The sequence below is a fragment of the Microtus oregoni genome, unplaced genomic scaffold (assembly GCF_018167655.1).
Source record: "Microtus oregoni isolate MIOR12 unplaced genomic scaffold, Mior012 000007F_ref0000211, whole genome shotgun sequence".
NCBI classification, from domain to species: Eukaryota; Metazoa; Chordata; class Mammalia; order Rodentia; family Cricetidae; genus Microtus; species Microtus oregoni.
The window spans coordinates 18107054-18122659 of NW_024543066.1; positions in this window are offsets into that span (position 1 = coordinate 18107054).

Sequence of the window (15606 nt, forward strand, 5' to 3'; positions counted from 1 at the left end):
CAGCTCCTCACTTACCGTCTTCTGGGATTATAAGTGTGAGTCACTCTGCATCTGGCCCCAGGAGCTGTACTTCGGAGGAATCTGTAGGAGGTAATGGACATTGAAGAGGTGAGTTCTAATGAAAAGGAAGTCTTTAGGTCATTGAGAAGTGTCCTTGAATGGAAGTCTAGTGTACTAGCCTTTGCCTTGTCCTTTTAAAAAAAATAATGCATTATTATTTATTCCGCATGTATGGGTGGGTTTTTTTTTTGTTTTGTTTTGTTTTTTTGTTTTCCCCGCATGTATGCCTGGGCATCACAAGTTAGCATGGTGCCCTCTGAGGCAAGATGAAGGCATCGGAATTCCTGGAACTGGAGTTACAAACAACTGTTTGTGAGCCACCATGTGGATGTTGGGAACCGAACGTGGGTCCTCTGGAAGAACTCCCAGTGCTCTTAACCACAAAGCCATCTGTCCAGTCCCTCTTGCCTTGCCTTTCTTTGGCTACCAGATGATAAAAGAAGCAGTTCTTCTTGTGATGCAACCTTCTTTGCTGTGTTGCCTCACCACAGATCTGAAACAAAGAAGACAATCAACCATAGACTGGAACCTCCAAAACCATGAGCCAATACAATCTTTGTTTTTACAAGTGAATTTCCACAGCTGTTTTACTATAGTCAAAGAGAAATCTAAAACATGGTGTCACACATATTGACTGTTACATAAGTATCTGTGGAACCAGTTACGAATACCAGCTTTCTGAACATTGCTGGAACTCAGCTGTCCCCATTTCTTCCTAATATGCCAGGCTTGAGCATCTCTTCTTGATGGAGAATATCCCTTTTCTTGGTTTGCCTCTCTCTGGTTGATAAAGATGGACCAAAATTTGTTGAAACTTAAACTTGAAGTGGAAGAGAGGATAAAGGATTTGTCAGGTGAACATTTATATACATATTGAGAAAAACTGCATTATCATAATGATACTGGGGTTTCAGAACATCAGAAGAACAGTGTGTCTCTCCTACTTTTATTTTTTTTAAACAATTAGAATGACATCATTTGATCTCTCCTTTCTGATGCAGGACCTAACCTTTGGCAAGCATGCCCACAGCCTCTCGCTCTGTGTGTCCTTCACCCAGAAACTGCTCATGGGCACTTTGTAGGCTCTGGCCAAGGATTCAAGGAAATCCCAACTCTGCTCTGGCAATTAGTATAGAGGGAACAGAAGCCAAAATCAAATACGAGATACCTTTGTTCTTCTATAGATTTTTTTTTAAAAAAAAACCAAAAACATTTTCACTTGCAAAATATTCTGTAGAAAACAAGACTATTGTGCAGAACACATTCTATCATTTGACGAAGCTGAAGTCAAAATAGTCAGGAACACCTGAAGGAATAAAGGGGGCAGGGAATTAACAACAACAACAACAAAAACCTGTGCCCTCTCGTGTTACAGAAGAGATATGTGTCTTCAAATGTTCAACTGGTTTTGTTTTGTTTTGTTTTTAATCAAAAGCAAAGCAAAACAAAAGATGAATTTTGGTATTTTGAGGAGAGGGTCCCTGAAAAATGGCCAAAGGGCCGAAAGAAACACAGAAATACATACATTTTGCGCATGTGTTCTTTAAGAAGCAGTTAAGACAGATTAGTCGCCAGGGACCTTTCCATAGCGTGTTGTGTAACTCATATGAAATTCACAGGAATGGTGCAACGCAATGAGACATTTAACGGAAGGAATCCCAAAGCTGGTACAGACGAAACAGAAACTGCTAACGGGAAATTCTATACATTTGGGGATTTCATATAACATAGACCTTTCTGAAATGCCCGTGTTTAGAAATTTCATTTGAGGTGATCCTTCCAGTTTCAAAGGAATCATCTGAACGGAAAGGGATTTTAACCATGGAAGAGTTTGATGAAGTTCAAATCATTTGCGGAGTGGTTTTCTGCTAGGCCACACTCGGTGCCTGAATGATCAAACCCTTTGGATACAGTGTTCCTGGGCAGATGTCAGTGTCGCCCGCCATCTCAAACCCTTTGGATACAGTGTTCCTGGGCAGATGTCAGTGTCGCCCGCCATCTCAAACCCTTTGGATACAGTGTTCCTGGGCATATGTCAGTGTGGCCCGCCATCTCAAACCCTTTGGATACAGTGTTCCTGGGCAGATGTCAGTGTCGCCCGCCATCTCAAACCCTTTGGATACAGTGTTCCTGGGCAGATGTCAGTGTCGCCCGCCATCTCAAACCCTTTGGATACAGTGTTCCTGGGCAGATGTCAGTGTCGCCCGCCATCTCCCCGACAACATGCTCAGGGCTTGTTCACTAAAGACAGCCTTACTAACACCAGAGGTAAAGATATGAGTTGACCCATAGAGCGAGATGAAAACTTAGTACCGTGATCCATTGCTGCGGGGACAAAGGAAAGTTCATTTTGGATTATTTAGAAGAATGTGCCTTGTTCTTTTACGCTCTTTAGAGTTCCCTGACTCCATCACTATTAGAGTGGGGTTGACTTAAAGCATGACAAGGTTATGTCAGAGTGTTGTGGGTCTTCAAAGCAGCCCGACATCTAATTTGTATTCTAAAGAAAATATGATTTTGCTATTTTATTTTCCAAATAAGTGTTTGGGGCGAATTCTCAACATTCTTCATCTGCTAAATGAAAAAAAAATGATGGAAATAAAGATAGAGGGAAGACGTCTTTCATTCTTTTCTCACAAACCTGGCAAAGGGCCAGAGACTGGAGCTCCACTTTGGACATGTAGTTGGTTGCAGCAGAGATAGAACACCAGCGAGCTGCCGGACCCGAGCAAGACCGTTCCCTTCAGACACGCTCTGCTTCAGAAGTTTCCTCATCACACCACCTCAATCTCTCCACAGGCCCATCAGCAGGACTGTTTAAGGCAAGAAGCAGCCCAGCTACTAATTACTGGTCTGCGAGACACAATAATCCCCATTCCTAAAAATTGACTCATTCAGTGAGCTCAAGGATAGTTTCTGAGAATGGATTATCTTGGCACCTGAGCACATGAACAAAAACTCCAAGGTGTTCATTAGTAGGGCACAGAGACTGAAGTTCTTGCCAAGAATTGCTCTCTCTCTCCCTCCCCCTCCTGCCCCTCTCAAATCTCTAGAAAGCTTGACGACATTTTATATGTATATATGTGTGTACCTATATATATAATTTTTAATATAAATAACAACTCAAGAACTTATATATGTCCTTGAATGTGATACCTTAAATAAGGAGACACTTGGCACAGTAGTAAATCCTGGTACCTATATGGTAAGGGTCATGAAACGAGGTAGCCCAAGAGGCCACTTTTCCATGTACATCCTCCTCCTTTCCTGCCTGATCAATTTTTTATCATTCTTAAAAGGATTAATTAAAGAAGTTCTGAACCAAAAATATGAAGTCTTGCTCTAAAATGGTCATATTTCATATTTCAGCTAAAAATAAATAAGCTTTCAAAACTCAGGTGAAGTAGTCTCACCAGCTTTCTCTTCCTCCCCTGCTCGCTCTCTCCCCCCTCTCCTTGCACCTCTTTCCCTCCCCCCTAGTCCTCCTCTCTCCCTCCTCTCCTGTGCTGTCTCTCTCCTCCTCCCCGGCTCCCTCTGTCTGTCTCAAGCAAACAGCTATATTAATAGTCAGCTCATAACCACATCATTTTGCTAACAGTCACACAGCTATATTTAAATGCAGGGCACTGTTGCCACAAATTCTACAGTAGCTTTAGAAGCTCGTGTTTAAAAACTGGCATTTGCAGCTCTTTGATCCCAGAGAGGGGATCATGACCAGACAGAGCCTGTGGCCTCCCAACCCTGCTTCCCCAACTTCCAGAGAGGCTGAGGATAGTCCCAGTAGGAACCTTGTCCTTGGGGGAAACTGAGGTATATCCCTCAACCTGAGTTCCCAACTTAGCACTTTAGCTCACAGGTGAGTTGATTCCAAAGAATGTTGCTCTTTTTAACTGGATACTTCAAATCCACAAGAGTTTGCGTGAGAGGGTCCGGACTGGCTGACCCAGGAAGACACAGCCACTCTCTGTCTCCTAGTGTCCACAGGGAGACCTCCTCCCTGCCCCCAAACACACATCCATTCACCGGGAGCTAATTATGCAAATATATACTAACTAGGCTTAGTTCCCTCCTTCAACTTCCTTCCCACTCCTGCATGCTAGCATGGGTGCTGACAGTGTTTTGGAAGAGTTACTAAATAGCTGGAAGGCTTTCTGAATATATCTATCCTGGCCTGTCAAAGCTAGAACAGCAACGGTCCATCTGGGCCTGGAAGACAATTTCCATGGTGTAAAACACTCTTTCAATTCTTTCCTACCATAGACAACCAGCTGGTACTACAGCGAGACAGCCAACTCCACTGTGCCTAGACCTTCACTGCAAGCTTCCCAGTGGCCTGGGATGACCCTGAGCTCTGTCTCCAGAGCCATGAGTGGAAGCATCCATGGGGCAAGGGAAAGGGTTGGGTACCGCCATAGTCATAGAACGGAAAGGGTGACTTATAGCAGGATATTCACAGCCATTGAAACACTGCTTTTTAAAAAATGTCATTTTCTTTCAACTTTCTGGCTATTAAGCCCAGGAATGGATTTTGAGGGAAAAGAGCCTGAGGTTTTTTTGCTTTTTTTTTTTTTTCCCAACCAAATGCCTCACTTCTCAAATGTCTATCTTAGCCAGAAGCCCTATCTGCCAGTGATGTGTCATGTGACTCTGTCGACCATTATAAAATCCAAACAGCATTTGAATGTGGTTCTGTGGGCGGAGTGGAGGAAGCTGCTTGTTGCCTGGGGGAGTCCTGGGATTCTGTGCACCCTTTCCTTCTGAAAACAGGGTATGACTGCTTCGGTTTCAGGCTGTGGCGAGGCCGTCATGTGCCACAGCCTGAGCCTTTAGTGGCTGACAGGACTCCCTGTCCTATCGCGGTTCCACGATATTGCTCCACTAACTAACATCATGGGCACTTAGTTTGTGCGTTCAGTGATCTTAGCCCAGCGACAAAACCAGGCAACAGTGCATTCCCCAGAACATAGTCACATCCCTAAAGGGCCCTGTGACTGTATTTGTAAACCAGGAGAATGTGGAGAGACACAGTCCTTCAGTGAGGGCTTTGGGCTTTCAGCAGTCCCCGTTGCCCGCTTCGCTTCTTCTAGGCCGGATGAGAAGTGACACCTTCTCCACACCTTGCTGCGAAGGTGATTTCGGCTCGATACTCATCAAGAAGTTGCAAACCAAACAGCTATCAGCTACCAATGGAAAGCAGCGGGCTCCGTGCTTTGAGGACATTCTTGAGTCTGAAGTCAGGGCCTGGGAAGGTAGATGGGGCTAAGCCAAGGCTGGGAAACAAAGAGAACTGAGCCCTGCATCCTTCATGGACCAGATCAGTCAGGAAGAACAAAATCAAGCAGAAAAGAATAATGAATAAGTCTGTTCAGGTAAGACTTAAAAAGAGTGAGGAAAAGTCCATATACGATCCAAGGAACATAGTTATAATACCCAAGGAGAAAGAGTCTTCCTAAGGACCGTGAATATCAGCTGTAAAGCTTGTGCCTTCAATAGCCAACACTAGCAGAGTTAGTTTTGTTTTCCTCTTTAAATCCTACAAGCTGCTTTTTTTTTTTAAATCAGGGCCACACAGAGATGGCATATCAAAACATGTCAGCTACTGAATGTCCTAGCCAGGCCTCATCTATATGTTCTCAGTGTCCAGGGAGCCTCTGGCTGAGATTCATAGAGCAGGTGTCTGAGGAGGTGGATAGGCTCTTTGTCTCAATGGCATCTGGCTTGGCAACCGTCTGCTTAGTCTTAGTAAGACAAGGAGAAAAACTGCCCAAACAATATACACGAGTTTCATCATAAGCTTGGCAAAATAGGATATTGGATATTCTAAAAATAGGATAGAACTTGCCATTTTCTTGTGTGATTAATATCTTTCTGTCATCACAGACAGCTAGGACAGATTCAGCATGTCCAGTGGAAACCTAACTCATTCACGGCCGCAGAAGGTGAGAACACTAGCTGAGTTTGCCCCTGCACACTGACTGTTCCAGACCTAGAGTGATGAGCTAGAGGTTGACAGCATCCAAGAATTATCCCAATTCCCTTCTGATCTTAGTGATGAGATCCAGGATAGACGGTTGGGATGGGTTCGCTCAACTTGATGATGCCAACGTCTCAAAACTATGGCATGCCTACAGTCAGTTCTGCTCACTCACTTGTAGTCTAGAACATTCCTCACTTAAGGGAAGTGATTTCCTCAGCACAAGGACAGCTCTGACACACTAAATAACACATGTCAGAGTCCAGACTGTTTAATATTGCCTGGCAAGGTAACCGCACCGCATAACTGCCTGGGTTTGCGGCCTCCTGGTACATTGTTAGAAACTAAAATGACATTACACCGCCACTCCACACGGTGCAGCAGTGTTGAAACTATTGGAAGATCGATAATGTCAAGTAATGATGAGTATGATTGGCCATTGATTCTCAAAGGCAAGCAGAGGAAATGTAATTGACACTGAGACCGTTGCAAGACAACTGTGATGATGTATAGAAAATTAAAACCTCCATAACTCTGGCCCAAGGAATCCAGCCTTGTGCACTTCACCACAGATATGTTTGGGCATACCAACTGAAACAGCAGTGTTGTTCACAACAGCAGAATATATATACGGGAAAAAACAGTAAGTCAGTGTCCATGATCATCAAAACAGGTGATTTTCTTAATTTATTAGAAAAATTAGGAAATTAGGAAACATTCATTTCACGAGCAATTACCCCCAGTTTTTCCAGGACTAAAGATTTGGGACATATACAACTTTATGAACAAAACCCAAATTCTTTAGTCTTCTGATGCCAGTTAAAGACATTTGAAGCTACCACCTCATGCTACCAAATAAGAAGCAGAACAAATTGTTTTTTTCTTGGAAATTTTCTTTAGGTGAGTAAGAAAAATGAGGTGATGGGACAAAGCATCCTCCCCAAATTAGAGAAACAACAGATGGGGCTGGTGAATCACTACTTTGCAGAGCAGGGACCACAGACGAAAACAGAGCTAGGGGCGGGAAACTAACAGATGATGCTGCAGGAGACTGAGAGCTAAAATTCTAAGAGACTCCGTTACACTTGTGTGCTGTCCTTCCCATGATGCCATCGGGCTCTCAATGTGTATATCATTTCATGGTTCCAAAAGAGAAGGGAAAAGTGAAGCATCAGGAGACTATTAAATCAGAATCAAGCATCTTACTGAATAACTCACTAGGAAAACACCTTCATTCTTCATACCTACTGACAAAAAAATTCACCAGGCATAGTCAGAGGGGAGGCATTCAGCCCAAGAGATGAGAGGAGCCTCGAAAATGAATTTACTATGGTAAGAATATTGGAAGTTAAATCTGAAATTGTTATGATGAATATGCTGGGGAAGCTAATGAGATATGTTAGCAATATGAAAGAACAGACACATATTATAAACTAAAGTCATAATTCCAGAAAAAATTGAAATAGAAATGTTAGTTACAAGACACTATAAATGAACTAAGCAAACATAGCTAGAAAAGGAATCCAAGAGTTTGAAGATCTCACTGAAGAAATTTCCAAGACAGAATAAGAAAGGGAAAAAAATGAAACAGAGAAAGATAAAATATAGAACCGTGAAACAGCTGCAGTGACCTTAACACACACACACACACACATACACACATCACATCACATTACATACAGAGAGAGAGAATACTTATTAAGGTATGAAGTAGTGTTTTTGTTTATTTCCAAAGGTATTTAATTGAAAAGTAGAAAAAATAGTAAGAAACGTAAAATTTTTTTGATAAGATCTCAGATAAATCAGGGATGTCTCCTCTCCTCTGTATCGGCGTAAATAATTGCAAAGGCAGATATTAAAGAATATATATATATATATAGTTTTAATATATAAACAAACTTACAGAACCGAGGTTCCAGCGTGGAGCCCTTTTCCCAGGAGGCAGGAAAAAAGGGGAGGGCGCAGCCTCTGAGCTCCATTTATGCTTCAACAAATGCCCGAGGCAAACCCCGCCCCCTAAAGGGGCTGACTTAACCCTACACTCCTCCAACATTTTTATTTCTGTTATTGTACTGACTAATGCAATAAGACAAGAAAAAAGTATATATGTTGAGGGGAAGGAATAAAATCATCTTTATTGAGAGATGATATGTAGAAAATGAAACTATCAGCCGAAACTATTCTAAACTAATAAATGATTATAAGCAAGACTGAGGGATAAAAGTTAATATTTTAAGTGTAAGTCTCTTCCCTATACACCAGCACATAAAAAATAGAACTTGAAATTTAAAAATGCATATTACTATTAATATTAGCAACCACTAAAAATGAAATATTTGAGTATAATTCAAACTATATACATGCCTTTATCTATCCATATGTATATGCACAGACATGACAAGAATATTATACTTATTCAATGATATCAAAGATGCACCATGTTCATGGATATAAAACTTGATATTACCAGTAAACCAGTTCTTTCCATTGTCATTGATTAGTTCAGCTCTTTTCTAACCCAAATCCTCTCAAGTTATCTTAAGAATATGAACAAACAGATTCTAAAGTTGTGGTTGAGGAGCCAAAGAAGACAGTAAATCAATGCGGAGGATAAAGGTCAGGATATTATTTCTCTGCACTTCAAAACACACTGCTATCAGAACAGTGTATTGTAGATGTGATAAGAACTAAATAGATAGGCTGAGCAGAAGTGCGAATCTAGAAATGTACCTCTATCAGCATAGACAACTGATCTATGACAATGAACGTGGTGGATACATTGTAGCAAATACAGGTGCGCTGTTTCCTTTTTTTTTGTTGATGAAATGCAAATGGGTCTAGACACAGATAGTAAAATGTTTTTTGCCATTTTTTATTGACTTTATTCATCTATATATTTTGTTTCTGCTCCCCTCCCTTTCTCTCCCCTCCCCTTCAATCCTCTCCCATGGACCCCATGCTCCCAAATTACTCAGGAGATCTTGTCTTTTTCTACTTCCCATGTAGATTAGATCCATGTATGTCTCTCTTAGGATCTTCATTGTTGCTTAGTTTCTTTGTAATTGTGAATTGTAGGCTTGTTTTCTTTGCTTTATGTTTAAAAACCACTTATGATTTAGGACATATGATAATTGTCTTTCTAGGAAATTTCAAAACTGAACATAAAAGTAAAGGTTGAAAAAAGTCAGGATTCCAATACTAGACAGAAAATAGCCAGGGGGACTGGAATCTGGAATGACTTCTTATATTAATGTCCAAAGGTGTTGGTAAAAAGCTAGACTGAAGTTCTTCATGAAAAAGACAAAAGATACAATGAGGATGCTAGGAACTACAGACAGGAGAAAATATTTGGAAAAAAGACATTTGATAAAAGACTCTTACCCCAAATACGTACATAAATGTTAAAATTCAACAGCAAGAATACAGAGAATCTGATTACACCGGACATTTCATCAAAGGTGTGCAGAGCTGGCATCACCATTGGTCACCGATGACCGGAGACAATGAGACCCTTTTCACAAAACCAACACTGGATTGAAAAGAGATGAAAATAAAGTGTTTAGCCAAGGGACCCGCGCATGTGAGCTCTCTGTGAGTGGCATCTCGACCACGTGTGTTTTCAGGACAGATCACTGCAAATGCAGTCCTTCCATGTTGCCAGAGAACCGTATGTGCTACATCTGACTCCATACGCTGTGTTCTGTAGGAACCACACTGTATGTGTGGAAACAAGTTGGAGGGAACAGACGTAGCAGCGTTGGAGGGTAGGCCTTCTTCTCCTCCAGGAATGTCGGGTCCAAGTGGAAGTGCTTGCCAGCTGACTCTTGCCCAATCCCCTTCCAGTCTGGAGAAGGGCACTAAAAGCTAAACTTCATCTTCAACAATGGGAAAGAGCCTTAAACACTTCCCTAGGAATGACAAGATAGAAGTATATACTGAGAAAGAAGAGGAAGCACCAAATACTTGCTATGTATAAGGGATCTAAGAAGTACTGTCCATTACAGAGCTCAAAGACTACAATAGCACTGTACTGGAGATGTACTGATGGGTGAAACACCCACTCTACTCTGAAAAAGATTGACAAAAGAAGGTTTATATGGTTTAGCAAGTTCCAGAGAGTGAACACGAGATCATCTGTTTCTCTGACAAAGCACACAAGTGGATTGACATTATCTATTAATTTTAATGACATGGCATAATTTAGCCACTGCTTTGAACACCATGGCAAGGATATAATCAGATATCAGTTGGCCAATGTCAACGCATCATCTCCTCTATGGAAGACCTCTTTCTAGAATGCCCAGTAGCCACCCACTTAGTCCTCACATCACTCCATTTTAGAAGTAAAAACTTTGGGGCCCAAAAAGTTGAAGTGATTTGCCTGTGGCTTCACTGGAATGAAGTACTTGAAGCAGCATCCACAGATGGTCTTGAGGTAAAGTCCATTGTCCTTCCACCATGACCACAGGGCCATCCACATGATAATAGTGTGTTATAATAATTTATTAAAACATTTTTGTTTTTGGAGATTTCCATGTAATATTTCAGGCTGGTATTGGTTCTAGGTAACTTACATCTTAGAAAGAAAAGTTAAGGATGAGAGGTTGCTCCTCTGGCCTCTCGCATTTGAGCAAAAGCTCAATAGTGCACTTCATCACAAAGCCAGATGGGAATCAGTCTTCTCAGCAAATATAACTCGACTTAAGTTTTTCATATTCTATTAAGTCCTTAGAGAAACTAAGATTTTCGTCTTGGATAGACCCCAAAGGATGCCAAAACCCAACTCAGTCTTGTACCTTAAACAAATAGTATCTGAGTGGTCAAGATGGTACAAAGGTCCCAAATCTGGGTGGCCACCAAAATTAACTATGTGAACATTGAAATTCACGGATGCTTGACCAGAACTCCAATCCCTAAGAGTTCTAACTCCAACACTGTTTTGTTGTGCTTTGATTACTTTGTCCCTTTGGTTCACACCATAGTGTCATTGTGTTGCCAATAACCAAGACAGAAAGTTGAAGGTTTCCAAGTACTAGCTAGGTGTTTTTCATTTAACATAGAATTTTTCGCAGAAGTTGGAACTATACTGATTCATAAGAATAGAGAATTTCTGGAGTATAACATGCCGTATTCTTCAAACTGACTACCTCATATATATATATATATATATATATATATATAATAACAGAAGGAACGTAACAAGTCAGTCATATTGAGTAAGCACCCTCCCTATAAGTCTCAACGCTAGCCACTCCCTACCAGTTGGTAGCACACATCTGGTCCAGGTTCCTAGACAACATCACAAGCAAATATCCTTCCCTCTCTGAGTACCTGTGGAAATCCATCTCATTTGTGGATAACTTGGAGGCAAGAGAGATACAGGCAGGTCCATGGGGTGTCCGTCTCTTACACTATCCATCTTTTCAAATCAAAGCACTACAAAAGTTCCCTGCCTGAGAACTACTGAGAGTTCCATTCTTGACACCTGACAAAGCTCATAGGTTAAAGAGATCAGTTCTTCTTTTTTCTGTGTACACTGTCATAACTTAAAGATACACACACACACACATACACACACAAAACCCAGCTTTTAAAATAATGGTTTTCTTCAAAGAATTAACATTGAAACTTAATAATAAGCAGTGGTCATGTCCTTTATGCTGAAACACAGATATCTGTGTCATAAATCATCTTGATCGGGCTGCAGAGATGGTTCAGCAGTCAAGAGCACTTGCTGCTCTTACAGAGGATTCAAATTCTGTTCCCAACATTGCCATACCCACTCTTAGCTGCCCACAACTCCAGTTCCAGGGACCTGGTGATGCTCACTCACAAGGCAAGCATGCAGTACATACACAGAAGATAAAAATATAAAGCATTTTATATTACAAAAAATAATTACCTTGACTAAATACACTGGATAGGAAACATGAGTAAGGTAGAAAACTCCAAAACAGACTTTTAGTCACAAGCTCTTAGCCATATTTTTAGTTTATTCTTTATCATACATTACATCCCAACTTCAGCTTCTCCTCTCTCCACCCCTTCTATCCTGATCCCCCAGATCCATTCCTCCTCCATTTCCCTTCAGAAAAGAGGAGGCCTCTCAGAGATATCAACCAAACATGGCATGACAAGTTACAATAAGACTAGGCAAAGACCCTCATATCAAAACTGAACAGGCAAGCCAGTAGAAGGAAAAAAGGTCCCAAGAGAAAGTAAAAGAGTCAGAGACAGGTCCCACTGCCACTGTTAGGAGTCCTACAAAAACACCAAGCTACACAACAATAACACACACAAACATGTATCTCCTCTTATATATATATATATATATATATATATGTGTGTGTGTGTGTGTGTGTGTGTGTGTGTGTGTGTATAATCTCTTTGTTGATTTATTCTCTGTGGCCCCTTATGAAAAATCATAATTCTAAAAACTACTGTCTTCACAATGGTAGCTTTGCTACCTGTACATCTGGTCACTTGAATTCCCAACCATTCTTCTTGTCCTGGGCTTCACTGCTTGGGCAGTTAGCTGGGTCCTGATTTTCACAGCAGGGTTAAGAATCCAGCCTCACACAGGGATTCAGGCTACCTGTGTTAACCTTGCCAAAACAGCAAGTTGGGAATACAGTGCCCTTTACAGCACCCTGTTTCACAATAGGCTGTGACTGACCAGATTCTAAGGACAGAATTAGTGTCCTGGCTTACTTCAAGCCCAAGGCTCAGGCCAGAACTTCTTGACAAGGAAACATAGAATAAAGAAATTGTGGAGTAACCATCCAGAAGACCCCCGGGGCACTTCTGACCCTACATACTGGCTTTCCTCTTCTCTACTGATTATCTTCGTATCTCCCTTCCTGTGAGCTTTCAGCTCTACAACACACACACACACACACACACACACACACACACACACACACACGAGAGAGAGAGAGAGAGAGAGAGAGAGAGAGAGAGAGAGAGAAATTTCTTTACTGCTTTACTGTTCAGACTAGGCTAGGATGCACTCATAAAATCACTACATTCCATCTCCAGAACACACTTCCATGTCCTATCAAGACAATTCCCTCACTTTGTAAGTAATGCCCAGGAAGGTTACCTGACTTCTGCAGGTTTAGCAGGGAGGAGAGACAGGAGAGTTGGTTATCTGCCCTTGAGAGATACTCATTTTTCCTTACTTGTCCCCCACAACTTGATCATATCATTGCAGATAACTCAAAGTTGACTGTGTATCTCTAGTCTTTAAAGCTCGCCACATCTCCCTTAAGAAGCAATGCCCATGTGTGTATCCTGTGGCACCTCCAGGCATTTTATCAGATTTCCTTACTTCTTCTTTGGGTCCTAAGGTTCTCGGACACTCACTAAACAAGGGAGGTAAAGAGGCTCCTTGCCTTTTGCAGGTGAGAAAGCCAGCATTGGAGTAGGAAGAGCTGCAACTGAGGGCACCCTGCTCAGAACATCTGTCAGCATGCCCTGTTCCCACGTGTGCCTCTGACTGACACTGCCCTTACCCTCATCTGCATAAGTGTCCTGACGATCCACAGCTTGCCTTTTCTTCGCTGGAGAAATATCTGCTTTTCATAACCAAACTGCTGCCAACTTTCTGTTTTCCTTTTGTGTTCCCACTGATTCTTTGCTATCTGGGAATTTGCATCTATGATTGGGAGCAACCAGCAGTAAACAGAATACATTCATCCAGCACTTTCCCCCATGGAGACAATAGCAGGGCCCTTCTACTTCTCATGCAAGAACACCACTTAAAAATCCGACGCTGGATCCCAGAACAGGTGAAGCCCATCAGAACCCATCTGGGCAGGAGACTAACAAGAGTGGTCTTTCTTTAATCCTAGAACTTTCTTGCTCCGTGGACATACTCTGCAGATCCTTGAAACAGGAAAGCAATTAGCTGAAACCCTCACTGGCTGCACAGTCTCAGGAGAAACAAATGGTCATCAGGACTTGGTTTGCAGATCTCCACTCCCCAGGCATCTGCTCAGAGCTGCTAACTGTCAGCTCCAGGTCAGGTCTTGGGAGGCTCTAATAGGACTCCTCAGCTTTCAGTTAAAAGTGTCGGCTGCCCACTGCTTTCTTTAGGGTTAACTGGAGCGTCTGTAAAGCAGTTCTCTTAGCCCCACAGTTCAAAACACATCTAAATTGAATGAAATACTTCAGCAACAGGACAGACCAAAATCTCTTATATCTGAAGTCTCAGAAAGACACTTATAGAAAATGTATGGCTCTGCTTAAAGCGGAGAGTATTTTGTCGTTAATGAAATGCAGATATCTTGGAAGAAGCAGAAAGAAAAAGAAAAGGAGTGGTATGCACTTTGTCTCTGCTCAGGAAAAAGGCAGCCAACACCCAGAGAGCACAACTCACAGGTCCTAGAGGACCTCTCAGCTGAGTAAATGGTAGGTGGAAAAATTTTCCTCCAGCCATTCATAGAACCTGAAATTTTGCTCATCGTTTTCTTTTAGTTTAAAGGATTCTGATCTCAGAAATTTTAAACAGTCTTGAGGAAAAGTTAAGATTCTGAGCAACATTTACTTGTGGTTATCTGAGAGCCAGGGCTTTGTAAAAACCTTCCTTGGGGGTGAATGGGGAGATGTTAAGTAGGGAGATTTCCGCTTGAATAGTTAGGAAAAGGCACCAAGAATCATAAGAATCATGGTGGCTAGGTGAGGAATAAGACTGTAGCAACAGCCCCTTGCCTTTGAAGACGACACCCCTGTTCTCTGCCTAAAATTAGAGGATTACTCAGAAGTAGAAACGTGCTAGCATAGTTTGAGCAAGTACCGTAAACCAAACCTAAATGTCTTGTACAGATGTGGGTTCCACCTATGCCACTAAATTAGCAAACACTGATCATGTTTCTTCTCCCAAATGCTGTGATGGGTTGCATAGGATATAACCTTGTCTTCAGGCAACTCACCATCTTCACCAACAGCCGAATCCCAGCAGCTCTCTTCTGCCACCACCTACTCGCTGTGAACTCTGCCAAGTAAAATAAAGCTTTAACATGAGCAACCAGGCTAATTCAAGGCTTGGGCTAACATGTTCAAAACACGGATAAGTGGCACACTGTAGTAATAAGGGCGGCAGGGCTGGGTCCCTAGCACCCTGGCCGCCTGCTCGGCTAGCTTATGCCCGAAATAACAACACACAAACTTTATTTATTTAATCACTGCTTGGCCCATTTCTATCTAGCCTCTTTTAGGCTAATTCTCACATATTAATTTAGCCCATTTCTAATCATCTGTGTAGCGCCCCTAGGTGCGCTTACTGGGAAGATTTTAGCCTATGTCCATCCTGGGTTGGAGCTTCATCACGTGCGTCTGCCTGGGAGATGGGAGCATGGCGTCTCTCTGAGGCATCTGCTCCCGAGAGGAGAGCTGTGGAGTCTGAGCTCACTTCCTCTTCCTCCCAGTGTTCTGTTCTGTTTACTCCTCCCACCTATCTTCTAACCAATGAGGGCCAAGCAGTTTCTTTTTATTTAACCAATGACCTTCCTCTAGCTCTCTACAACTGTGAAAAGAGTCTCCAGGATGCCACACACAGGGATCTGATTATA